We start from the raw sequence: 27,080 nt of genomic DNA on the forward strand, positions 1-27,080 counted from the left end.
GTCTGTCATGCCAGATTTTACAGAGAAAACACCTTTCTCAAGGACTTTGAACCTTTGTTCCCTCTCTCCCGTGTACGCAGGTTATGTTTATGTGTTCCCTCTGCAGCAGAGAACACGTTCCCTCTTTATCTCTATATATTATTAATTAATCTGCCATTCTGGCTCTGATTCTTTGTAGGTTCTCTAATTCTCAGAGTCATTAAACAGTCTGACAGCATCTGTTAGCGGCTCCTTCCCCCCGGGCAGTGTCACCACCACAGGCTTTGCTTTTTGAGGGTGCTTTTATATAATAGTTGCATTTCTTTATGGACGAGAGAGATATTCACGGCAAAGCAGCAATTCTTCCTGCGAGTCTAGAGGATATTTCCTTCTCTTGTACCATCCGCAGGAGTATTCGCGGTCCTTAGTCAGCTGGGCAGGACTCAGGTGGGTGTTTGATGCCACCGTGGATGCCCAGGGCCTGGTTTAGATCCTGCTGGCCTGCACCTCCTGTGTGCGACCTGCGGCTCCGGGATGCTCTGGAGCACTCTGAGCATCGCCAGGTACCACCCTGTCCTTCTGCAGCCCCACAGACAGACACACAGACATGGACATACAGACCCACTCCTGCTGAAGCTCAGCAGAGAGAGTGACGGACTGACAGAGCTCAGCCCAGCTGGAACAAAACCAGCAATCATTATTTCTTCCCCGAGCCTTCCCAGCCCTTGTCATGATGTGAAAACATCCCAACAAAATGATAGAATATAAATTCTTATTGCCAGAGGGCAACAAAAAAGAGAAGAGGACAAATCCTCAGAGGATGAAGCCGTCGCTGTGCAATGGCGATTACAAGATCCGCCAAGCCCTCATGATGTCCCTCTGACCTGCTGCTGTTCATCTCGGCAGCGGCTCCCGATAATTCCTCCTGATGGGTTTTGGAAGCCGTCTCTGCTCTCAACCAAAACATCTCCGACCCCCCTGTGCTCCGTGGTGGTGACAGGTGTGTCACCCAGCCTGCCAGGGGGTGGCCGAGCCACCGGTGCTGACCCCCAGGTACTTTCAGCACGCCAAGCATGGGGACAAGCGACAACACAAGCGCCGTCCCGCGCCAGCAAGGATCAGGGACATTTTCCAAGAGTTGTTCTGCTGGAGAGGATGGCGCAGGATGTTAATTGTGCGTTTTTAATTGGGATGAGCAGCGCCAGCCGTGCCCACCAAAGGACTTTGCTCACTGCCGTGAAGTTCATTAGCAGCAGACAGCGAGATAATAACTGTTCCCTCCGCGAGCGGCGAGAAACGTCACTTTGATGAAGACGTGTAACTGTGGGCACAGTGGGCCGGGACCAGCAGCTCTGCTGTGCTCTTTGTGCTGGAACTCCACCGGCTCCAGTGGCTCTTCCCTTTCAATGAGTCCTAAATCCACCCAGAGCAGGTTGTTAATGAGCAGCAGCAGAGCTGGGGAGCACAAACGGGAGCATCACCAAAGAAATAGGGGGAAGATGGAAAGCCAAGCATCCCCTTTCAGCCCCTGCGCCCCGGCTCTGCGTGCAGCCCGTGATGAAACATTTACAGCCCATGGATCAACGCATGCGCCCGGCACGCTGCCCCGGGCTGAGCACCAAGGACGAGACGTGAGAACCCAGCCAAGTCCTGAGGTTCAGGGTAATATTTACTAGAAGTCTCTCTGCTCCTGGACTTCTCCCAAGTCGATACTCATCATTTCCAGGCTCGTTTGTGCTGTGGTTTAATCACTATGCACCAGGCTGCCCTGCAAACGAGCTGGTTTCATATTTGGAGGGGACGTGGTGAGGAGGATGCACCTTCTGGATCGTCACTTTTTTCTAGTCCCCAATTCAAGAAGTAGAGAGTGACCTTGACACAGCAGGGATTCGGGAGGAAACAAACCCAACACGTTGGCTTTTTAGCAGATTGTCCTGCCCCACATGAGCTCATAGGAGAACCCCACTAAAACTAGTTCAGGGTCCTGTCCGGATGAATTTAGTGGCTAGAAATTCCAGCATGGTGCAAAGCAGTCTCCAGGTGCCTGGTGCCACATCTGTCACCATGGGCTGGAGGTGACCCGAGGTCCTTAGCGCTGTCGGGACAGTGACAGCGGAGCAGTTTTGCTCCGTGCGGGATTGCTAACTGCACACGGGGGGAAATTCCATAATGTCTTTATCTGAGGGAGAGAAAAGCACTGACACAGAACCAGGCAGCTCATATTCCTCAAAGGCAAGAGATGAACAGGAGAAAAAGGTGATTTCTGTCCCCAAAAGCTTTGTGGTGTGTCCTAGAACTTCAGTCTCAGAGGGATGTTCTGTAAAACCAAGTTCTTATTAGCAGAGCAGTTGCAAACAGTGACCCTTGTCCTTGAAGGCTTGATAATTCACATTTGTGACCACCCATTGACAGAGAGTCCTTTGTCCTCTCTCTTGGTCAGGACATGGTTGGCTTCAAACCTCCTTGGCTCTTCTCCTCCTCCAAGGAACATCTCAAAGAGAAGCTCTGAGTAAAGCGAGCGCAAAGACATTTCTGCTGCAGGTACCCAGCCAGCCTTCCTCTTGCAAAGCAGTTTGTGATAAATATTACAGGCAAATGAAAGTCCCATTAAAGATCTGACATATATTGAACCGATCAAATACATTCTGTTTCTCTGCATGACTAATAGAAGGAGCACTGACCTTCTCCTAACTTCTTCTTCCTCGGTGATATGCTGAATACTTATTAGGTGTTTAAATATTGTATTTACAAGGAGATACATCTGCCTGTGATACCTCTTGGATTCTGTTTTTAATTACGATGGCTATTTTTAACGCAGCCTCATGGCCTGGTGGATTCCCATTATAGAGATGAGCTGTGGAAGGCCCCTCATCTTGGGCTGTTTTGAAATGAGGGCATCCAATATGCTGTCAGCTGTGCTCCCTCATTAGCACAGTGTGGTGTAGATGTATTTATTGTTGCTCGCTTTAGAATAGTACCCAGAGACACCGTCTGAGTCAAATACACCCCCACACAACACAGAGATGGGCACAAACACAGAGTGTTTTAGTGGCTAAAAAATAAACACAGGTAATAGTGGAAATGAAGAGAAGGTACTAAAGCAGGTTGTGAAGTGGTTGGGTTTGGGGTGCTAAGAGCTAAAAACCACGATCCTGCAAGCTTGTGTTCATTTGCCACCCAACGTGACCCTGGGTTTTAACGCAAAGGTCGTGGGATCTACATTGGTCCACATTGTGGACTCCGAGAGCTTGGAAAAGCGATACAGAAAACAGAAGGGTGACCAAGTCTGGTGTTTTCATACGTGTGCTGGTGTTTCCTCGCCTGGATCTGCTCATCCAGACGCTGCTGTCCATGGAGGGTTTCTCCAGCCCTGGACTGGCCAAGGCAAGGTCCTCGCCCACCATGGTGGTGCCACCCTCGCCCCGCGGACACGGTGACACATCGTCTGCTCTGGTGATGAGCTCTGACATAACTTTGAGCCCAGAGGACAATTCCTGGAAGGAAAAGCAAAGGTGGCAACATCCTGGGGATGCTGGGGAGAGGAGCGGGTCTCCGAGCTGGGCCCAGCCCTGTCCTGCCTGCTCGGCCTCTTCCTCATCCCCAGCAGCACAGTTTAGCAAGCAGGCCTATATTTTTTAAATTTACCCTTTATTTCTTTCTAAGCATCCAAAATCACAATTCTCTGGCAGTATCTTTTAACAAGGACTGTATGAAGCGAAGGCTTGGGGACAGGACGCTAATTGAGAGCTTCCTGAGGGACATTTTAGCTGGCGGTAAGCGGCACAAATATCCTTCAGCCTCTGTTTACGCGGCAACATTAACAGGTGGGTTGATTTGCATTCTGTCCACTGGCAGCCAGGGAACGCAAGGGGGATTTTATGGGCTGCTCATGGTGTTTATTAACCCGCCACCATCTGCCTTCACCAGGGCTGATGGTCCTGTGTACGCCTTGCAAGTGGTGTTGCCACAATCCCCGTTGATCCTAAATGATGTGCTGGGTAGATCCCAGCTGGCTCTGGTGAGGAGAGCGATGAGTATCCTGCACTTAGAACCAAACACTTGGAATCACAGAACGGTTTGGATTAAAGGGACCTTTGCAGCTCATCCATGAGCAGGGACATCGTCACCACCTCAGGGTGCTCAGAGCCCCGTCCAGCCTGGCCTGGGATGTCTCCAGGGATGATTCATCTACCACCTCTCTGGGTACCTGGGCCAGGCTCTCACCACCCTCAGGGCCAACAATTTCTTTAATCAGAGCAAGGCCATTCCTCAGTAGACTCTGGATTAGTATTTTTGAGCTTCATGTCTAGTTCTCTCACATCCCATCGCAACCTTCAGTGGAGGATGCTGAGAAATGGTTTGCAACAGCAAGTTCTCCATGACCACAAAGGTACGGAGCACACTGAGGACTTCAGGGAAAAGGAGAAAAATACTGTAGATGGTATATATAGTGTTTCTTCTGATATATTTATATCTCTCTGAAAAACTCCGGAGGAAACACACTTGCCCTCTGAATTTTTTGCTGGGGCGTCTTCATAAGAAAACATTTCACTGGAGCCAAAAGAGATTTCGAGAGGGAAATGCTCCAAGTTCATAATACACTGCAATCGAGCGGTCACGGGAGACACAAAACCCCACCAAAATCTGTGGCTGCAATTGAAGCGATAAGAGGTGTTCCTGGGGCACCAAACTCCCCGGTGTGCCGCTGTCCCCATCCCTAATTGAGGGTCGTGTGAAATTCGTCATGGCATTAGAAAACATCTAATTTAATCCCATTGCCAAAGCCTCATCCTCCCCGGTCCTTTCATGTTCCTGCTTATCTATAAATAAGTCAATATTGTTTAAGCTTTAGGCATCAGTGGTTTTATATATATTATAGATCAGAGCAGCTTCGCTGTTTCTTCGGTAGCCGCTCTCTTTAGCTGGTATTTGCTGTCTGATGGCCAGTGTACTTTGTGGACAAAGGACTGTCCCCTTTCTACGTGTTTGCGGAGCATCTCTTATTCGGTATTTTGGCAGCACGCAGCAAATCCTTGGGGCAGGTCCAGGTACATAAAAAGCAGCCGTGACATGAGGGACAGCAGGATTTGTCATCATTTATCTGACACAACTGTATTGAGAAGGCGAACGCGGGTGCTCTGGAATGGAAGTGTTTTGCAGGACTTTCCTGGTTTCCTCAGCATTTTCAGCAGTGCTTTATTCTGGGGGTGACACAAATACACTATTTTGTCCAACTCATGGGCAATCCTGACAAAAACTTAGGGGAAGTGATTTTATGATGGCTATAGCATCCTGTGTGGACTTAAAGAAAACAGTTCCCTCCAGCGTGTCTTTTCCATGACATTTTGAAAAGGCCAAAATACTTCATCATCGAAATTGAGACGTGTAATTCGGGGCAGGCGATTCCGTGTGGGCGAGTGGGCTGGGAGGTGACAGCAGGGGGGTGACACGGAGCCACCCACCCCAATGATACCTCGAGGGAAGTGCCTTGACTCAGGGGGTGGTCTGATGATATAGATAGATAGAGATGGAGATGGAGATGGAGATGATAGAGATAGAGATAGAGATAGAGATAGAGATAGAGATAGAGATAGAGAGAGAGAGAGAGAGAGAGAGAGAGAGAGAGAGATAGAGAGAGATAGATAGAGATAGATAGATAGAGATATGGAGATGGAGATGATGGAGATGGAGATGGAGAAAGATATGAGATAGAGATAGATAGAGATAGAGACGGAGATATATAGATATAGATGATATAGATGATATAGATGATATAGATGATATAGATGATATAGATATAGATATAGATAGACATAGACATAGACATAGACATAGACATAGACATAGACATAGACATAGACATAGACATAGACATAGACATAGATGTTTTAAGAAAAACTACTGACTGACATGAGTTCAGTGCCACCAACTCACCATCTTTACCAAATAGTCTCAGCCAAAGCGTGTTACCCAGCTGAGATACAACATCTGCAATAATACACCTCAAACCCTCAGTGTTACAAAAAACAGGCATGCCCAGAAATCCTTCATGCAGAAATATCCGTCCACTTGGTAAACATTCTGTCCCCTGGGCTGCAGCTCCATTAAAGGATGGCTTTTTTCTCCCATTAGCACCTCCAGCCCAAAAAGCTGACGAGTCCCCTTAAGTTCCTGCACCATTAATACGTTGCTAAGTGCGATGGAGATTTGCAAGGGAACCTCTGGGAGATGGAAGCCAAATTTTCACGGGGTTTAGTCCTTTCCTCCCAAGGACAGTTGTCCGAAAGGCTTGTGCCAAAATACTTGAGGCACCTGAAAATTAAAGAACACCCACGGCTGCTGTTGTGTTTTCTGCAGCATCACCATTCAGGACAGAGCTGCTCCTCCAGTACGACTGTTTCCAGCACATCAGCAACAAGCCTAAAAACATGTGATTAAAAGAAAAAGAAAAACAACCCTGGTGTTAAATTAGTATGGACTACCTTATAATTAATTTAAGATTAATGGGAACAACGGAGTTAAGATTCTGTAACGATAATTAGCAAGCAAATTACAATAAAAGAGAGGGGAGCAACTAAAAGTAATTATAGTGTACATACATTAAGATCCCTAAGGAAAATAACACGTGTGTATTGAGATAACTTCGCTGCCTTGAACCCGCGGGTAGCAGCACAAACACCTGGGGGTTCCTTTAGCATCATTTTGGGGTCGTGCAGCTTCTGCATCGGATCTTTGTTACTGTTTGTACTGATAAAATAAACCTGAGTATGGTAGAGGTAGGTAATAATATAATAAATAATAATAGGGACTTAATATAATAAATAACAATATAAACCTATGGTAGTACAGAGCTGGGAAAAAATAAGCATGAAAGCTGCAAAGTGAAACGCTTCGGATACGGGGACCAGGAGTTCCGCTTTGTTCTCTTCATTCATCATTTCCACCCTTCATGTCTCGTGTGCGTTATGACACAGGCTTTATTTTCATGGTTCCACGCAGCGTTCAGGAGGCTCCTGTACCAGGCGAGGATGGACAGAGCTCCTCTAAAGAGAGCGGATTTACTGCCTTGGTGCTAAATAGACAGTTATTGTTAACGTACAGAGACGGAGCAATTAACGAAGGTCCAAACGAGCTCGGAGAGCAGGGGAAGGTCAGTGTGATGCAGTGGCCGGGGAGGAGGAAACTCTGGTGCTGCTCCAGCTGGACTCACACGAGGATGTTGAGCAAAGCCCTTCACCTCTTCTGGCCCTTTCCAGTTGTGGAACAACCTGCTCGGTGCTTTCCTCTTCTTGCCAGGTCTCAAAAAAGCCCCAAAAATGGGGGTGCTGGGGCATTACTGTGTACAGCTCTGGGTCCCCAGCACAGGACACGCATGGAGCCATTGGAGAGGAGCCAGAGGAGCCCCAGGAATGATCCGAGGCTGGAACAGCTCTGCTGGGGCACAGGCTGAGAGAGTTGGGGTGTTCAGAAGAGAAAAGAAGCTCCCGGGAGACCTTAGTGCAGCCTTTCTGTGCTTAAAAGGGGCCCATAGGAAAGATGGGGACAGACTTTTGAGCAGGGCCTGTTGCCATAGGACAAGGGGTGATGGTTTGAAACTAAAGGAGGGAGATTCAGGCTGGACATGAGGAAGGAATTGTTGGCCCTGAGGGTGGTGAGAGCCTGGCCCAGGTTGGCCAGAGAGGTGGTGGCTGAACCATCCCTGGAGACATCCCAGGCCAGGCTGGACGGGCTCTGAGCACCCTGAGCTGGTGAAGATGTCCCTGTCATGGCAGGGGGGGCACTGGGGGAGCTGGGAACGTCCCTCCAACCCAGATTATTCTGTGATTCCATGATCCCCCTGCACAACCCCATCCTGACAGTGATTCTCACTACTCTCCCTACTCAGCGGTTCTGAGTCACCTTCTCCCCCCTCCCCGCGGTGCCACAAGATGACAAAGCATCAAATTGGAGTCAGATTTGCAAATTACAACTTGCGGTGCAGCTAAGCAGAACCGCGCCGCGGTGACAAATGAGTGAGTGGCTGATGTTACAGCACAGGTCATTTGTTAGGAAAGAAGGCTTTTCTCCCCCCGTGGAGTTTTTTATATATATATTTTTTGTTATAGCATTTCAGATCTTTGATCCATCAACTCAGAGCACTTGAGGTACAGACAACAGCAAGAGTCGCATCTTAACTAGGCAAACAGAGCTCTTTGAGGAGTGGCCTCTTTTGAGAGGTTAATATTATAAATGCATCTTAAATGTCTAATACATAATCAAATGCCATAAAAATTGAAATGTTATGAGTATTGCAGCCCAGAGAACAAAAATCATTGCTCATTGCTTTTGCCACCAAAGAATTCAGCTGCGAATACGAGCTGCAAACTTGCCTGGAGTCACGTTGCTGCAAATATCGTAACGAAGTGAAAAAAATGAACTGGCCATGCCTGCTTTTTCCCCATTTTAGAACCGCTGTTATGTGCAGAGTGGAACCTTCAAGTCTTGATCACGGATCCCACAGGCTTTTATAACCAAAGGCTGCAAGGGTTGCAGGGTTTCTCCTGGATCCACGGTGCGTTCCAGGTCTGTGCAAGCAGCACCTCCAGCTGCATCCCTGTCCATAGGATGCCCTTCAATGCGGGAAAAGGCTTTGGCATCCACCGGCAGCAATGCAGGTTGCACCAAGGGGAAGGATATCTGCTTAGTGGATGGAAAAGTAATGAAATGATGGGATCAGAATCACAGAATCATTTTGGTTGGAAAAGACACTCAAGATCATGGAGTCCAAGCATAACCCAGCCCTGGCACTGCCCCATGTCCTGAGAACCTCATGTCCATCTGTCCAACCCTCCAAGGATGGTGACTCCAGCACTCTGCTTTTCCTTAGATCCCAACCTCACATCTGTATTAGGAGAGGTCAAACATTTTCAGGCATCGCTGAATTATCCGAGCAGCGCTTCGCAGGCGTCAGGCCCATTGGCACCGTCCCACGGAACCGGGGGGCGATGGACCGTCCCGTGGTGATGTCCCAGGGCTGTTTGCATTGAGCATCCCTGATAGAATCATAGAATCATTTCAGTTGGAAGAGACCCTCGGGATCATCGAGTCCAACCATAACCCAACTCCAGCACTAACCCATGTCCTGAGAACCTCATGTCCGTCTGTCCAACCCTCCAGGGATGGTGACTCCAGCACTGCCCTGGGCAGCCTGTTCGAATGCCCCACAGCCCTTTGGGGAAGAAATTGTTCCCCAGATCCAACCTCAACCTCCCCTGGTGCAACTTGAGGCCGTTTCCTCTTATCCCATCACTATTAGCCAACAAAATGTTGCTCTCGGTCCCCATCTCTGCTCTGCTGGCATGGCTTTGGGGACATGTTTCAGGATATCTCCTTAATCTGCTTGCTATTTATTTTTACTCCGCAAACCCAAACAAGTGCCTTTTTGCAGCCAGTTTACCAAAAATTGTAGCATTTTCATTATTCCATGCAACAGAATTGAACTTAGACCATCCCATTCCAGAGCCCTGTCACCATGTCCCACACACAAGCGTTTCTGGACAAGCAGAATGAGTCTTTGGACCCTCAGAGCCCCCAGGCCTTACAAACCTATAGAAACACGTGGTTCTGCACACGTGTGTGCACATGCATGTGTTTTTTGCACACACATGCAAATCTGCACCTCACATTCATATCTAATGTTCAACCCCGACCCACAAGAGAAGCCACCGCTCCCCAGAAGCCCCACAAGGCACTTTAAAGGCAACATTTTGGCATCGGGTGTTGTAAAAAACATTTCTGGAATACGGGATTTTCCATAGTAAGCGAGATTAGGCAACTCAATAGCAAGACCTGCCAACTGGGGCTATTTGGATTAAGTTTTTTCACTAAAAATGTTCATTTAACTAAAGTGGCGCGTAGCAAAGGGCTGGAGTTGACAACTATCCCAGCCCGAAAGCAGCTGGGAGGCAGCAACGGGCTCACAGTGATTTCAATTGGCCATTTCCAGAGTAGAAAGTTGCAATCCGAAGTGCTTTAAAAAAAGAGAATTGCTCTAATTAACCCAATGACTATTTGGGAAGGAAAAAAGGTTCCATTTCCGAATCGAAACTGAACACATCAATGATATCAAAACATGGCGCTGGGGTTGCCAGGAGTTCGGCTGCGTCCTCAGTTCGGTTTTATTAAAAATGGTTCGGTTTGGGTGAACTTTAGCAAATAGCAGCACGCAAGGAGCGTTACAGGTGTCTCTGTAAAACAAATGAGATGAAACTCCCTCTTGCCCTCGGCATCGTGTCCCCCAAAGCACAAGAACCGCTGACCCCGTCACCCCCTGTCCTACCTCCATTGTCCTTCCCACCACCATTTCTCCAGATGCCTCCAGCAAACACCGACCCTTGGCAAAAGCATCAACCCAGGGGATTTATGGGCTCCACCTCCGCTTGGTTTTCGCTGTCACCGCCCGCAGAAGGTGCCCGCACATCAGCTCTGCTCTCATGCGTGCGACACCCTCGAGAGATAACAAATAACCAAGAGCCAGCCTGAAGTTTGAAAGGAGACAAGTCAATCCTGACTTACTGTTATTATCTCCTAATAGTTTACACTGTATTCTTCTATAATTACTCAGTGAATCACGCTGCCAGTTTGCCGTTGCGATGAGTTACCCCCTCGCCTCGGAAGGTGTCATTACTCTTGCTGCCCCGACGGGTCGTGCCGTGCGGCCGTCCCGCTGCCAGGAGCGCACACACATCAGTCACTTGCTTTTAGCCACACTTTCTCATCTCTGTAAATAATTGCTTGCTAATTATGCTCCGGCTGGCTGGTACTTATTATACAGCCCCGTGAGTCATAGAATGGGGAGTAAATCCTTATTTTAATAAGGCCAAGAAATACTTAATTCAGCCGCCCCGCGCTAAATTAAACAAGGCTTTGCCGAAGTGGCGGGGAGACTGAGCTCCGTGTCCTGCAGAGATTGCTTTGTCACTGTCTCTCTTTAGGCCACCGACGTTTTTATTGTGGCAATGCGGGCTCTGCCGGCGCCGTTTCCAGCGCTTTGCTCCGAGAGTCCATCAAGTCCTTCAGTGACAGCAGCTGAAATAAAGGGCTGTTTCTCTCAGCTGCTCTAAAAGCCCTGGTCATGCCGATAAAACAAGGTGTTCACAGATAAACTCCTCTTTCTGAGCCTCCCTGTCACTTATTTCAGTGGCACTTGCTTCACTTGCCAGCCAAAAATTGCGTGACAGCCTCGGACATGCAGCCAAGGGCTGGTGTTCTGCACCCCCAGGCTCCTGCACTTTGCTGGTGTCTGGAGGAGCTGAGAGCAAGGAGGTTTGGGGACACGGGTGGCACCTGAGAGCCCAGTGTGCCCAGTCCAGGCTCTGCCCTGGTTGGGTCCATCGCTGGTGTGGTGTCGCCCGTCGCATCACCAGTGCCAAGTTTTCTTTATCAGCATTGGCTGGTTCCTTGTGGCTTTTCCTGCATGTCAGCTGAACATCCCTTTCTCATAGAATCATAGAATAGAATCATAGAATAGAATCACAGAATCGTTTTGGTTGGAAAAGCCCTTTAAGATCACCGAGTCCAACCATTCCCCACCCCTGGCACTGCCCCATGTCCTGAGAACCTCATGTCCGTCTGTCCAACCCTCCAGGGATGGTGACTCCAGCACTGCCCTGGGCAGCCTGTTCCAATGCCCCACAGCCCTTTGGGGAAGAAATTGTTCCCCACATCCAACCTCAACCTCCCCTGGCGCAACTTGAGGCCGTTTCTTCTCATCCTCTCCCTTGCTACTTGAGAGAAGAACCCAAGTTCACCCTCTGTGCTCCAAGCTCCTTTCAGACAGTTGTAGCGTTGTTGCGAGACCGTTTTTCACTGGGTTTAACCTTGCTGTCCGACAGAGGGCTTTGCTGCGGTTGTTAAACAGCTCAACCAGAAAGACCCAGCAGCGACCTGCTAATTGCACGCGCTTCTCTTGGCTAATTACGTCTGCTCCGGTGTAACACGGAGCTCCTGCTCGGCCGTGCTGCGGCTCTTTGCTGCATGCGGCCCAAACAATTTGGCCGTGGCACCCTGAGCATCTCCCTTCGATGAAACTGGGTGCTCCTGCCTCGCTCCAAAGGCACCAGTGTCTGTGCTCAGGCCACAGTTCCAACACCAGCAAAGCTGCAAACTGGTCCTGCTTGGGCCAGGCCTAAAGCAGAAGCCATCGCTCACCACCGGCTTTTCCTCAGTGTCCCAGCCTTGAAACCGTGACCCCGATGAATGCAAATGTTGGTGCATGGATGTCCTTACGGTTAAAAGTGATCGTCATGAGAGGGGAGAAACGCTGCTGTGTGTGGAAGTGACTCGGCACGTCAAATCCTGTAGGTCATGCCTCTGAAATCAGGGCATTGCTGGGGTGCTTCTGTCCAGATCAGTAGAGCCGGCTGCTAAAATCACAACCAGCGCCCAGCTGGACTCTTAAAATTAACAACCAGTTTTACCCTCTGTGTTCCCAAGCAGGGCAGGAATCCCGCCCAGCATGTCAGGGGGGTCTGACCTCTGCACCCCCCTCCCCATTCAATCCCACCGCCAAAACCAGCTCACATCTCCTCAGCAGCACCGCCTTATCTAACGTGACGTGACTCCGTGAGTCTGCAGGCTTTTATTACTGAAAAATCAGTGCGTGGCGTGAAGCGACTCACTTTCAAGTAAGAAGAAATACTCTGGTGTTTGATCTTGCCCTTTTTATTTCCCGGTGACAGAGCAGCCTCTCTTCCCATCGTGGATTGGGAAACACCAATCCAGCCCACGCCGCTCCTGTTTCTCAGCGGGGGTTTCTCGTTGAAAGCAGCATGCATACAAATGTAATAGAGTTACATAAAGGTTTGCGTTTCGGGAGACTTACATCTATTTATTTAAAATGTTTAAACTAGAAAGTACTGGCGGAGTTAATGATTATTTATGACCACGTGTGGCACCTTCTTCAAGTACTGAGGGGCTCTAACCAAACACAACGAAACATCAGGCAAACAAGAAAATGACAAAGAGTCCGAAAGCAAAAGGAATCTTTGATTTCGATGCATCTCATTTCCACCTCCGCCCTCCTGGGGTGAAGCAGCAAACAGGTCCTGAAAGCTGCTGTACTGACGGCTCGGGGAGATGCCCAAAGGATGGATCCTGCATCCCACCCCCGGGGCTGGTGGTTCTTCTCTGTGGATGAGCTGGGAAAAAGCAACTGGTTTCCCTGCACTATGTGCGGATGCTTGTGCAAGGTGTAAGTAAAAGCTGCTCTCTTGGGCAATCAAGAAACTAGTGATGGAGACAGCCAAAGGGCTGTGGGGCATTGGAACAGGCTGCCCAGGGCAGTGCTGGAGTCACCATCCCTGGAGGGTTGGACAGACGGACATGAGGTTCTCAGGACATGGGGCAGTGCCAGGGCTGGGTTATGGTTGGATTCCATGGTCTTCAGGGTGTTTTCCAACCAAAACGATTCTATGATTCATTGCAGACAGGTGGGTCCGCACCGCCAAGGGTCACAGTTGTAGGTTTGAGAGGTATTGAAGTATTTTTACCATAGGTGCTGTATTTGCAGCATGGGAGGTGATTTCCCATCCAGCCCTGCCTGCTCTTCTCCGTCCTTGGCGATGCCAGATCTCATAGAATCAGAGACTGTCTCGAGTTGACCCACCAGGATCATCGAGTCCAACTCCTGTCCCTGCACAGGACACCCCAAAATTCACACCCTGTGTCTGAGGGAGTTGTAAAGCATCCTAATGAGAGGATGGAACAACTGATTTCAGAAAGCCTGAGCCAGCAAATCCCTGCTGAAGCCCAATGGTCCTGGGGTGCTCGGGGCTATGCTGAGATCTGGGTTCGTCTCTGCCTTTTAATAGGGTGAAGCCCCGAAATCGAGAAAGTAAAAGGGAGTTTCAGCGTTGCCTCAGCAAGACCACAGTGTTGATTCTCAACACTCCTCCAAAGAGTGAGCTGGCAATCCTCCCAGCACCCTGAAAAAAGGGTTGATTTTGCATTATTTAACCACTTAGCCCGCAGCTCACCAGGGTTGTCCCTTCCTATTTCAGACCTCTGGTTCTCCAGGAGGGCAGTTCTGGGTGGGGAAATCACCCTTTCTACCCTTCTTTGCTCAGCCCATCTGCATTTGTCGAGGCTTTTGCAACACCGCACTGATTTCCCCAGTGGAAGCGACGACGAGTTCTCCTGAATCCACATCTCCTTTTGGAAAAGTTGTGCTTAAAGCCAAATCTGCACCAACCGACCTTTCTTCTGAGCCTCTCCCCACCGGTTCAGCCTGTGTATAACGCTCCTGAATTCAGTGCATTTATCTGGCTTAGCAATGGGTAGATCTGAGCTCGTAATCAGGCCTGTATTGTTTTCTTAACAAACAAGGGAGTTTGCTCAGACTCTCACCCTTAAGGCGACTACTGTTTATAAGACGACTGAGAGATGATAATTATAAAAGCAAGCACGGCGTGTGTACGCAAACCCAGCTCTCCGTAGATGGATGAATCTGGGGCGGATAAGCCGCTGCCTGGATATAGAAGCCCGGAGTTATTCTGGTCGCTGATTCAGTCCCTTTTGAGATGCACGAAGCTGTTACTCACGATAGTAGCTCCAGGCCACGTGCTCGTCTGAATTTCGCCACGGAGCTCGTGTGGGTGCGTTAGGTTTACACCAGCAAGAAGGGAATCCAGTCCACATCTAGAGAAGCCTATTGGAGATGAGACAATCCCGGGTTGCGCTGAGGCTATTTCGCATAGCTTTAGGCACGTATTACCTTTTTAAAGTCTCTTTTTTACTGCCAGAGAAGTCTAAAGGGACCTGTGGGAGGAGATGCAGCTGTATGAGATGAGGCAAATCACAGCAGCTGAGTTTCATGCTGCATCCCGAAGGCTGAGTGGATGCAAACCCCGGAGGGTCTGACACAGCCCCCTGGCACTGCTGCAGCCCCAATCCTGCCCGTCCCCAGCACTGGGAGGTTTGGGTGAGCTCAGCTTTTGCTCAGAACAGCGATTTCTGACTCCTCGCCCCAGCGTTCACTGTGTTCTGTTGGTGTGCACTGCTCCGAGCAGCATCCTTGCTCCAGTAAACCCAGTAAAGCAGAAAGCTTGCACTGGGCTGTGGTGGGTGATTCCTTTGCGTACCAACTGAGTTACAGGCACGTAACAAACAGCTGATTCTTGGCATTTAAAAAAAAATATCATTATGATGTATCTTTATATAATATCAATTGAAAAGCGCGCAAATCTTTACAGTGCTTGAACAGCGTGATTGATCCTGTGTTATTCATAAACTCTCCATTCACGCGTGTGTCCGCAAATCCCTGTGGTTTAATGCCAGGGTTGGGTTAACAGTTGGACCCTTGAGGGGCTTTTCCAACCACAATGATTCTGTGATTCGATGATTCTCCTGCCCAAGAGGTGACTGAGCAACGCGGGGTCCCGCGGGTCTCGGTTCTGGGGTGCGGAGCAGGTCCCTGCGCACATTATGGAGCAGAGAAACGCCGCTTCGTTGTGGTTTTGTCAGCTTGTCGTTGAGCTGAAATCCATTTGGTTCCAGCAGCGCGAGGGGAAGCCGCTGGGTTCACGCGTGTCCCGCTTTGCAAAGGCTGGAGATTGGCGGGGATGTAGCACAAGACTTTGTAAGTGTATTAAGTCAGATCGAGAGCCCATCTTCTCCAATATCCCGCATCTGATAAAAACATATACCTAGAGAAGAGGATAAGAACAAGGACAACATGTAACACCGTTCCCCCAGAATACTCTGCTGATCTCTATCAGTCCGTCGAAGCCAGAGGTGCATCTCTTTATTAACAGCCCTCACCTGCTCTTCACAAAGCACGATGCGAGCAGTGCGCTATCTGCTTGGTTTGAACCCTACCTGCTCATTTTATTTGACATTTCTGGGGACATTTCAGACCTTTGGTGCTTTCTGGAGCGATGCTGGTTTGTATCGGCCAGAGACGAGGATGCTTTCCCTGATCCTGACACCCATTTGATGCCCGAAAGCTCATGGAAGGCAATGCAAACTATCCCAGGCTGAGCTTTCCAAGCACAAGTCGCCACTTTTCCCTTTAAGTTGGCTCTAAGATCAATATTTTGAATTCTTCCTTCTTTTTCTAGAGGTCAGCATCAGGTGTTTCCAATTATCACCAAGAAGCACCGCATTACTCCGTCCGGAAGAGCAGAATAAATTGGCAATACTGCTTATTTGTCTTGTGCAATTATTCTGGAAACAGTTCCCTGGGGACTTGGTGCATAACGCGATGTCAGTGAACATGAGGAAAACAAAAGCCCCTATTGTCATGAAAAACCCCACCGTGAGGAACATATTCAAGGCTTTTCAGTGTCCGCATGGAGATATCTCAGCCCCTTTCTGTCCATCTCAGAGATGTGATAAACCTGACGTGCCGCTCTCTCCAGGGGCTAAATGGGGAACGTGGGAAGATGCTGCACTAATATTTAGGAGCGGGAAGGAAAAGAAACGGCCCTGCTGCTTTTCCTCTCATTGGTGGCAGGTTCGAGGAGGCTTTTTGGAGCACGATGTGCAAATGGGCTGATTCCCCCTTATTTGTAGACCCTTGACTGTCACCACCTTTCGCTGCACCAAGAAGCTGATCCAGGCAAAGGAGAGAAAGAAGATGGGGACCTGTTTGTTAACGGGATTTTAAAGGCTGGTACGTTGGTGCAAGAGAAATCGCTTCCTTGGAGCATCTTGTTTACCAGATTAATGGCGAAATTAAAACAACTAATGCGATGTTGTTAAAACAACTCATATTCTCCCTGATATCAAGGAGAAAGCGGAGAGGACGGACTCAAAAGGAGAGCGCAGCGGAGATCAGAAAGTGTTTGGTAGGTGCATTTCCAATCAGCCTTTCTCAATTATCCGCGGAGGTTTTATACCTTCGAGTGTATGATTTTAAAATATCAACCCAGAGACAAAAAGAAAAGAAACCTTTGACAAGAAAACACATTGAGAATCATCCAGCCCATTCACCATTGCTCAGAGAAGCACCATGTGCTCACCCAGCCACATCCAGCGGCTTCAAGGGAGAGAATTAGGAATTAGGAATATAAATATATGAAGTATTTATGGGGACTGCTAGAAAGGGAAATAGAATTAAAAAGACCAGGAATCTTCACTTTTGCGCCTTATTATACACCCGGAGCAAAATCTCTCCTTTCGGAGGGGTAAGAGAGTCGAAAGTCCTGGCAAGGACAGAGGCCAGGCTTACCTAAGCCAGGTCCTTCATGATGTACCAACCTGTGACTGGGAACCTGCTGGTCTATACAGGAGAGCCATGCAGGGAAACTGAGGCACACAGCAAGGTGTGCAGCTTCACACCTCAGAGCCGGGGGGACACCTTTCCCTGTGGCCCAACGGGGTTTTTGGGGGCTCTCCTGCCAGCCTTGTGCACACCCAGGCCATGGTGTATCGGGGGTGAGGGTCCCACAATCAGCTTAGAGCTCCACTGGCCATCAGAGCAGCCGGGGCTGCTCCTTCACGTGCCCTCATCCTTGTTTTTAACCTCTTCATAGGATCACACAATCATTTTGGTTGGAAAAGACCCTCAAGATCATTGAGTCCAACCATAACCCACCCCTGGCACTGCCCCATGTCCTGAGAACCTCATGTCCGTCTGTCCAACCCTCCAGGGATGGTGACTGCAGCACTGCCCTGGGCAGCCTGTTCCAATGCCCCACAGCCCTTTGGGGAAGAAATTGTTCCCAGATCCAACCTCAACCTCCCCTGGCGCAACTTGAGGCCGTTTCCTCTGCTCCTGGCGCTTGTTCCTGGGGAGCAGAGCCCGACCCCCCTGGCTCCAAGCTCCTTTCAGGCAGTTCAGAGATCAGAAGGTCTCCCCTCAGCTCCTGTTCTCCAGCTGAATCCCCCAGGTCCCTCAGCCGCTCCCATCACACTTGTGCTCCAGCTCCTTCCTTCCATCTCACCCATAGTCCATGCTTTACTCATTCATAGACACTCACATGGGATGTTTAGAGGGGAAAGGCCACCAAGTCTGTAAGGGGGGCTGGATCCAGGAGGGTGAGTGGGAGCTGAGCATCCTCCAGAGCTCCCTGGGTGCTTTGCAAGAGGCACCTGCAAAGGGTCCGTGCGAGGCCAGGACAGTGTCCACAAACACCCCACAAGGTGCAGACCCCTCCTGCACCCCGGGCTGCGCTGGTGCCGGTCGGCATAGTAACGACACGCACAGGGAATATCGGCTGGATGCAAAACGCAGCCACTTCCCTGAGTGCAACAGCTCAGCCCCTTTCCCTCTACCACATTTAGAGGTTATTAAGGGTGTGGGGCCAAATCTTGCTTCTCATTCCCCACCCTCAGAAAATGTGCTGATGCTCATAGCAAAAGACCCAAACTACTGCCAGCGAGAGCAGAATCCAACCCTGAGTGTTCAAAGTTTCTTGGCATCGTTGTGTTGTCTTTTTTTTTTTTCCCAAATCAATGTCATTTCTAAATTATATAACTGCAAAAAAGCATCTGAAAAACTCAGGGACGGCGCTTCTATTTTATCAAACCTTTTCTCCATTAGTCTTCCCACACAACTGCTGTCACCCATTCGCCTGCCAAAGAGACGTTGGACGGATCCTTTCAGCTCAGCAGGTAGCGCTCACCTGCCCGCATCCCTGCGGATCCAGGACAGCGGCAGGTTTAGCGGGGACAGGCTTTACGCACCCCCCCTGCGTCCTCTAGTCCTGGCCAAATCACGTAAAGAAGGTAAAAGCCCCCAAATTCTCCTTCTGCAGCACAAAGAGTTTGCGGCGCCCTGGGATTTCCACGGGTGGGAATCGCCCCGATGAGCTCGCACTGCAGCATCCCCATTGAATTTGAAAGGGATCGGAGCGAGCGCGTAACTTGGCACCTGTCAAAATGTTTCTTTCGGAGTAGTTTTTGACAGGAATTGAAGTTTATATTGATGAAGAGGGGGAGACTTTTTCCTTATGCTTAAAGTGGTTGTTTCGCTTGGGAAATATCACTGAAAACCCCCCGATATTTGCAAACAGCTGTCGCCCCGGGAGCCTCCGCACCTTGGTGAACAGAGTGAGGTCAAAGCCGAACCTGCTGCAGATTTGCCCTCGGATCCTTCCAGCCGCATCCCCCGGGTACACCGGCAATCTTTTATAATAATTGCGTTTATTGATTTCTTCCAATGTGACCCCTGCGCTGAGCTGGAGCGCTCGGGTCTGCGAGCGAGCGCGATGGGGCGTGTGTATGTGAGACACGCGCCATCCCAAAACCAGCCCCTGCACCCCAGACGTCTCTCCCCGGGCTGTGGACACCGGTGCCTCCTCTCCACTTGCTCACAAAGAAATAAAGCCGCTAAACTCATTTTTGCAGCAGCAAACCATGCGATTCTTTGTGCCACAGATCATTCTGGGTAGTAAATAAGTCTGGGGATGGGGAGGCGGCGGTGGGTCAGACCCCGGCCATGCGACCCCTCCAAGGCTGCTTAAACCTTAAAACTCCAGCCAAAACCTCTGTTGGAGACCCCAAACTGGCCCAGAGGATTAAATATTTGCTTTCCAGCAGGTGACCCTCACGCAGCAAATAAATCAGCGTCCAAACAAAACCCGGTGCTGCAGGGTGGAAGTTGCTTCATGCAAGAGGTGATCCCAGCGGAGCTGTGCTCGGATTTTAGCATGGAAAGAGCGATTTTCGCTGCTTCCCCCCCTGCTGCTGCGAAGAACGGAGCTGTGGCAGCTTGTGTTTGAAATAACAGCAACAGGTTGAAGAAGAGAAAGGGCTATTTCCCGCCTGGCTCCCAGAAGAGCCTTCGGATACCCGGGAAAGACAAAGAATAAATATTAACTTAAGAAATTGCTCCCTTAACTTGATTTAGAAGCAAAACTCCCCGGGAGAGATATAATTTTCAGTCTCCTTCAGCATCTAAACACAGAGCAGCTTCCCTCTGAATTTGCTAAGCCCAGTAAATTTAACCTGAGGAAAAGAAAAGGCTTTAGGAGCGGCAGGAGCGGTGGAATTAAGACAGCAGGACAATTTTCTCTCCAGACAGAGGAGGCAACGTGAAATATTCACCAGGATGCTCAGCCCCGAATGCCCATGGGGAAGCCCCATGTTGTGGTTTTCCCGGTGCTGTTGCTCCTCAGGATGTGACATTTAGGGCCAGGTGAGGTCCAGGGGAGCCCCCAGACCCACTTTTCACACCCCAGGATCATCCCCCCACAATGAGAGAGCCGGGATCCCGCTCTATCGCATCCCACTACCCATAAGAATACACAGGTGACATCTAATCCCCATAGTGACCAGCTCATGGTTCCACAGCCAACGACCAAAGCGTTGAATTACACTTAGATTTCTTTTTCCTTTCCCTACATTCTTCTTTAATTAAGCCAAATTTAATTAAGCCAAACTGTGGCACCCAGCAAAATGCCAGGTGGCTCCAAGCAAACCTTCAGCTCTTTATATATGGGGGAATAAAACTACAAATAAATGACAACACAAAGAACCAGAAGAGGTGCCCCAAAGCTCTGAACTTCAGACACACGGGCTCTCTCTCCAAAAAGGAGATAATATCCCATTTCCTTTTTGTGTCCTGCTAAAGACAGAGTCATTTCTCCAACCTCTGGCCGTGTCTCATCCATCCCTCCCTTTCCTCCATCTTCCTTCGTGACCTGGGTACCAATATGTCCAAGATGCTCAACGACAGTTGAACACAAAAGGAGCTTCGTGATATTAAGAACTTTGCTTTTTCATTTGCTCAAAAGAAATGGTGTTAAAATTAGTCCTTAAGAAATGCAGCGGTATTTTCATTTGTTTCACTCCCTCTGCTCTTCAGCGGTGAAATGGAAAACAGGGGGGGGAAATAAAAGATAATTGGGAGGATGCCAGCTGAGAAGTTTAAAATAGAATTAAATCATCCCTCTTTTCTACCTACCTGCAGAAGGAAAATATATATACACAGGCTTTTATATATATATGTATAGGTTACCATTGTGCTCCTTTAAGGAAAGCTAGTGGATAGTGGTTGTATCAGGAAATGCCCATTTAATTAGACTCCGCTAATTAGAGGGCGTGCGGCATCGCTTTGCAACCTACTGTTGGGTTTCCAAATGTACCTCAAGCTCATGGACCAGCCCTTTCCAGCCACGCGTCCCTCCGAAAAAACGGGATGGAGGAGGAGGAAAATCCTTTCGAACGTGTGAATTCCCAAATGTGCCCCCTGGACAGGGGGTTCACAGCGGGGTCCCCCCCGTGGCTCCTCCTCAGGTCGTTAATTAATCCTCAGCATAACCCCAGAAGCGCCACATTCTATTTGCTTTGCGCACACGGCGAGTCCCAGCGCAATCAATCCCAAAAGAGCAGCAGCATCTCTGCTCGCTTGGGCATTTGTTTGATCTCTCGTGGGGTTTGGGTTCTTTTTCTATACACATGCAGCACGGAATTGAGATCTCAAAAGTTTCCCTATTTCTGGATCTGAAAGCCGAGTTGTAAAACGCAAACCATGTTACTACTCTGCTGATTCCAGAGCGCACGCAGCAGATGAAGAAATAGGCTACCGAGATATTATTTATGTACCTTAAATGTGTTGTTACAGATCGAATATTTCACCTCCCAACATTCAAACGCACAGCCCCAAAAATCCCCCTAACAGCTGCAACTGCACCAAAAGGGTTTTGCTCTGAGAATCCTCAGTTAACTCTGAGAATTTCACAGCTGGAAGCTCCATCATATCCTTGCGAGGGAAATAAACCAAACCCAAAGGAAACAACCCCCCTTGGGAACAGGGGTGCTGTTTGCAGGGCTCCTCAAAGCCGTTTGCGGGTTTGTCGCGTACGATGGGATTCGAGGCAGCAGTAATAGAATTAAGGCTGAGATGGCAGCTTCCATGGAAACCCCTATTTCCAAGTGTTTTATGACTTTCTCATACCACGGTGGCTTCAGCGGGAATTTTCTGCAGCGGTTGGGCAAAGCAGAGAATTATTGGGGAAAAAAATCGGCGGAACGGGACAGAGGAACACGCTCCTTTTCCTCTGGGATATATTGATACCAACCTGCTGGGCTGCAACATCCCATCTGCCCCACCGGGGCGGTTTGTTGGGTATCGGAGCCCAAACCCCATCCTAGCAAAGTCGGTGGCTTTGCCTAGTTGAGCTCAGCCTTTGCATCTCCAGTGGCACAGGGGGGATGTTTTTGTGCAGGGAAATGGGGTGACTTGAACCTCCTCCCTGGGGACAACCAACCTTTTGGTGTCTGTCCCCTGTTCTCTTTGGCTTGAGCTCCTCAGAGCTAAAATCAAGCCTGTTGTTGTTTTACAGGGGCTTTGGCGGCACAAAACCCAACGCTGATCGGAGTCCTGCTCCCTTCGATCCCATCCGTGTCATCTCACCTCCTGATTTTAGGGACTAAAACCAAGACGATGTCGCAGCTTTTGCTGTCCTGGGTACATTCACGTTGGTTCTACCAACTGGGAACCCATCGTGGCGCCGAATTGAGGATAAATGCAGGAATAAATCCCGGGATGCACTGACTCCGTTCACAGGGGTGGAGTGAGGCTGCAGCCCAGAAACCTCGGAAATTTACACCAAATTCCCATTTACGGACCTGAGCTTTGAACTCAGCATCTCGCTTGCCCTGAGGATTAGAGGGTTCTGTTTTCCAGCAGAAGCAGCAAACTCACCCACCCCAACGGATCATTTTAAAAGTGATATGTTGATTAATAAGCGCTATTTATTGATCCCAGCTCTATTATTCCTTTCATGCGTTAAGCCCAATAAGCTTTTAAGCTGCTCTGGCTGCGTGAAGAATTAACCAGGACTCGGCTGAATCGAGGGTCACAGGAGAAAGTCGAATAAGTGGAAGAATGGAGATGGTTTCCAAAGGGTTAAGTGACTCTCCTGTGCTCAGTCAGGCTGGAGATTTGAGCAGATAATTTGGAGTGGGCGCATTTAAGGGGGAAAAAAGCAGCTTTCCATGCAAACCTGCTATTCTTCCCTTTACAACCCCCTTTTGCTAAGCTATCCCAGCCCAAAATGAAGCGAAAAACCCTTTAGAGAAGGGGAAGAGCTTGAAAATAAGCAAAGTCCCAGGGCAGGGAATATTTGAGGATGTTTCTAGCCAGGCATCTTTTATTTCCTTGGGTTTGTGGCGATATATCATGGGTGTAACAACCTCAAATGGTGAAGCGGTTTGGATGTTTATTATCCTGCGAGTGAGCCAAGGGGGAAAACTCCCACTAATTTCAACAGATCAGCTTTGAAACCAGGCTGAGAGGCTCAAGGGGAGCTATTAATACCAGATATCACGTTATAACGAATGTAGGGACTTTTGGCCTTTTCCCGTTCGGTTTAAGAAAGGTCACGGCCATCTCTCTGCGTTTGAAAAGGGTCTGACGCTTAGGAGCAGCGCTAAAAAATGGCAAAAACTCCCACAGAGCGCGGACACGAACACGCTGCAAATCATCCCAGTTATTTGAGGGAGTAAAGCTGAGCCCACATCAATGTGTTCGTGCAAATCGCAACTCCAGAGCATAAAGGCACAAAGTCAGGGCCCCTTAATCACATTTTTCCGCGCAGCCCCAGCGCCAGGAGTGGGATTTGGGGGTTTGCTGCACGTTTGCAGCTTTGCCACGGTAAAAAAAAACCCTCTCTGAAAGAGGCTGGAGACAACCAGGCTGTAACGGCTCCATCTATTGGGTAAAAACATACAAGGGATCGAAACGCACACGGAAAATGAATTCAGAGGGGAAAAAGAAAAAGATCAGAGGGGATTCAAAGCAGTTATCGCCACTTACAGCTTAATTGGACACAATTATAGGAATGCTGCTTGGCGCTATTTGAAATCAAAATGAAGGTAACAGCGAGCTGCTTCGGAGAGATCGGAGCTAAGCAAACCTGACGAGATGCCAGCAAATATCGCAAGTTCTTGCTGTGTTGTTAAGGTGTTGGGGGAAAAGGATTTTGTGTGTGTGCAGTGCAGGGCAAAATGAGCCCCATGTCCCCAAAGGGCTCGCCAGCGTGCGGTGTGATGCGGGGAAATGGGTAACAAGGGTCGGGGTAGGTGATGCTTTGGTGAACACGTTTGTGCTTCCATGAGTGGAGGACCATGAAGCAGCCGTAGTAATACGGAAACCAAAAAGCAACCCCCCCCCCCCCCAAAAAAAAACCCACAAACCAACAACAATCAACCACTTTCCCCTGAACACAACCGCTACAAACAGCCGGCTGCAAAGCTTGCCTGTATTTCTAGAGGCTTTGCTTGTGTCTGTGATATCATGTTTTCCCCTGGGGATGCTGAAAATCAGAAAAACAAACTCCGGCTTGGAGGAGGCAGAGGAGGAGGAGGAAGAGAGAGAGGGAGCGAAGGCTCCCGGGCAGGACCGCGCTCCCCGTTGCTCTGCCGGGGGATAAATAGTGGCGGGGGGGGTTATTTTATTCGTTGAAGCAGCGGCGCGATCGGGGCCGAGCATCCCGCCCTCCCTCCGCCTCCCGAGCGCGGCTGGCACCTCGGGAAAGCTTCGCCCCGCTCTTCCTCCTCCTCTTCCTCCTCCGCGGAGCGCCCGGCGGAGGGTTTTCCCGGGGGAACGGCGGGTCGGGGATAGAAGCGGCCGCCCCGGGGCTGGGGGGGGTCCCGCAGCGCTCGCCCCGCCGAGCGGGCGTGGGGAGGGGTCCCGGAGCGACCGCCGGTTGTTGTCGGGGAGCGCCGGGGGAAGCCCGCGGGGGTGCGCCGAGCGCTCTGCTGCCGGGGCCGGCGGGGAGGGGGCGTAGGGAGGACGGGGAGGGGGCGTAGGGAGGGCGGGGGGGGAGCGGAGCGGCGCCGCAGCATGTGAGCGGCGCGGCCGGGCAGGCTCGTCCGGCGGGCACACGGGCAGGGCCGCCCCGCTGCCCCCCGCGGGGTGCGGCGGGGAGGCGGCGACGGCGGCGGCGGCAGCAGCCACGGCAGCGGCAGCAGCGGGGCCCGGCATGCCGCGCTGCCGGAACTGCTGGCCGGCGGAAAGCTCGGTGCCGGCGCGGCGGCGGCGGGTTCCCCGCGGCGGTTCCCCCCGCCGCTCGGTGCCGCTGCCGGCCGTGGTAGCGGGGGGGTCCGGCATGGAGCGGCGCTGCTCGCCCTGATCCCGGGGAGCGCCCATGGCGCGGGGGCGCCGGGGGCCGCCGCGGCTGCACGGGCTGCGGCACATGTGTTCGCGGCGGGCGGCGCTGCCGCGGCGGGCGCTGTGGGTGCTGGCGTTCTGCACCGCGCTGGGCTTGCTGCTCTCCTGGTCCTCCAACCGCCTGCTGCACTGGCTCTCCTTCCCCTCGCACACCCAGGTGCGCACCGAGTGGAGCCGGCAGCTGGCGTTCCCCGCCGTCACCCTCTGCAACAACAACCCGCTGCGCTTCCCCCGCCTCTCCAAGGGGGATTTGTACTACGCGGGGCACTGGTTGGGGTTGCTGCTGCCCAACCGCACCGCCCGCCCGCTGCTCACCGAGCTGCTGCGAGGCGACGAGGCGCGGCTCCGCTGGTTCGCCAAACTGGCCGATTTTCGCCTTTTTTTGCCTCCCCGCCACTACGAGGGGATCAGCGCCGACTTCATGGACCGCCTGGGTCACCAGCTGGAGGACATGCTGCTCTCCTGCAAGTACCGCGGCGAGCTCTGCGGGCCCCACAACTTCTCCGCGGTGAGTGCGCTCGGAACCCCCGTTCCCCTCGGCCCGGACCCCCCCGCGCTCCCCCCGCCGCCGGGTGCGTGTTTTTCCCACGGTCGTGCCGCTCCTTGGGGCGCTCGGGGGCCGGTTGCGGGTCCTTGTCCAGCATCTCTGGGGGGGTGACCCACCGCCCCAGCTGCAAAGTTCTCTCTGCACCGCCCCCAACCCCCCCTTCAGAAGCTCCTCGGCAATTCTCTGTGTGCCTGAGTGCTTATTCCTCCTCTGGAGCAAAGCTGGTGTTGTCTGGTTTAAGGGTAACTCTGGCTATCAGCAGTGGGTGGTGAGGGGCTCGCTGCCCCCTATATTTTTTTAATTAGAAACGCCGCAGCCATCCCAGCTACTTCTGCCACGCTTTCCCCGTTGCTCTCAGCGTAGTTGCATCTCCACTTCTTCCACCTCCAGCTAGGAGGCAAAGTTTCCCCAGGTGAACTCCATACGCAGCGTTAGGCTTGGCTCCGAGTTTGCTGCCCAGTGAATTCCTCGTGGGTTAGTCGAGCCTCACCCTGCGCAGCTGTGTGCTGTTTGTGCAGCCTGATTTGGTTTGCAAATGATGAGCTCTGCTAACTGGAGCCTTTACCCTTCTGGAAGTGTCCCCGGCCCTCTTTGTGGGATGCACCAGGTGGGAGTTGTGGACTCTGCGATGAGATCAAACACTTAGGGTGCTGTTTTGTGAACCACAAAGAGTGTATCTGCTTGAAAAAATTCCTCCAGGACTGTTTGCAAGCGGTAAGAGGCGATACTGGATCGCAATAACTCTGAGAGCTGAAACTGGGCTCTGTTGAATGGCCATTTCATACTTCATTGATAGCAGCTGCGTGTTTATTGTGCTGGAATATTCTGCTCTTCTAATCTCTGCAGATATCCAGGAGAGAGAGGTTTGCGCTCTGATTAAATACTCTTGCTGCTCTTAGCGGTGCTGGTGTCTGTAGGGAGAGAGAACTAGTGTGAGCTGTTGCTGCTCCGCACGCCGGAGAGGAGTTGAATTCCCTGTTCTGGAAGCGCAGCCTGAGATGCATACATAAAATCAAAAGAAATTGTCTCTTTGGACTTGTCACATCGGCCAAGCAGGCTGCTGAATTGTAAAGGGGAGGAGAGAGGGAAAGAAATCCCTGCGGGATGAAGTGAACCTCCGGGACTGTTGAGTTAGCACGTGCTGCTGCAAAGATGAGCAGAAATGGCACGCTTTGAAAAATGAAATATCACGTTGAGATGGGTCCTTTCTAGCAGGACAAGTCTGCAAGTACAGTGGCATAGAGAAATGTGGGAGTAACAGGCACTTGGCCTCTGTGCTGTGCAAAGCTGCCTCCCTCTTCCCCCGGTTACAAGTGTGATGGTTTTTGCTCATTATCAGTAAGGCCTGACTGCAGGTCTTAATGAATTCTTGATCCAAGTTGCAGTGAGCAAGGCAGCATCATTTGTGTCCCAAGGACCAGAGAGCCCGAGGTGCTGTTTTGGCTTGACGTGGGT

General features: G+C 50.7%; 1 protein-coding gene across 1 annotated transcript in view; it reads left to right on the plus strand.

The window, feature by feature from the left end:
- The window catches only part of LOC309448938 (acid-sensing ion channel 2), a 394,345-nt gene that overhangs the window by 282,955 nt on the left and 84,310 nt on the right, over positions 1-27,080 (plus strand). The window lies entirely within an intron of this gene.

This window comes from Streptopelia decaocto (genome assembly GCF_964273445.1).
Source record: "Streptopelia decaocto genome assembly, chromosome: 22".
NCBI lineage: Eukaryota > Metazoa > Chordata > Aves > Columbiformes > Columbidae > Streptopelia > Streptopelia decaocto.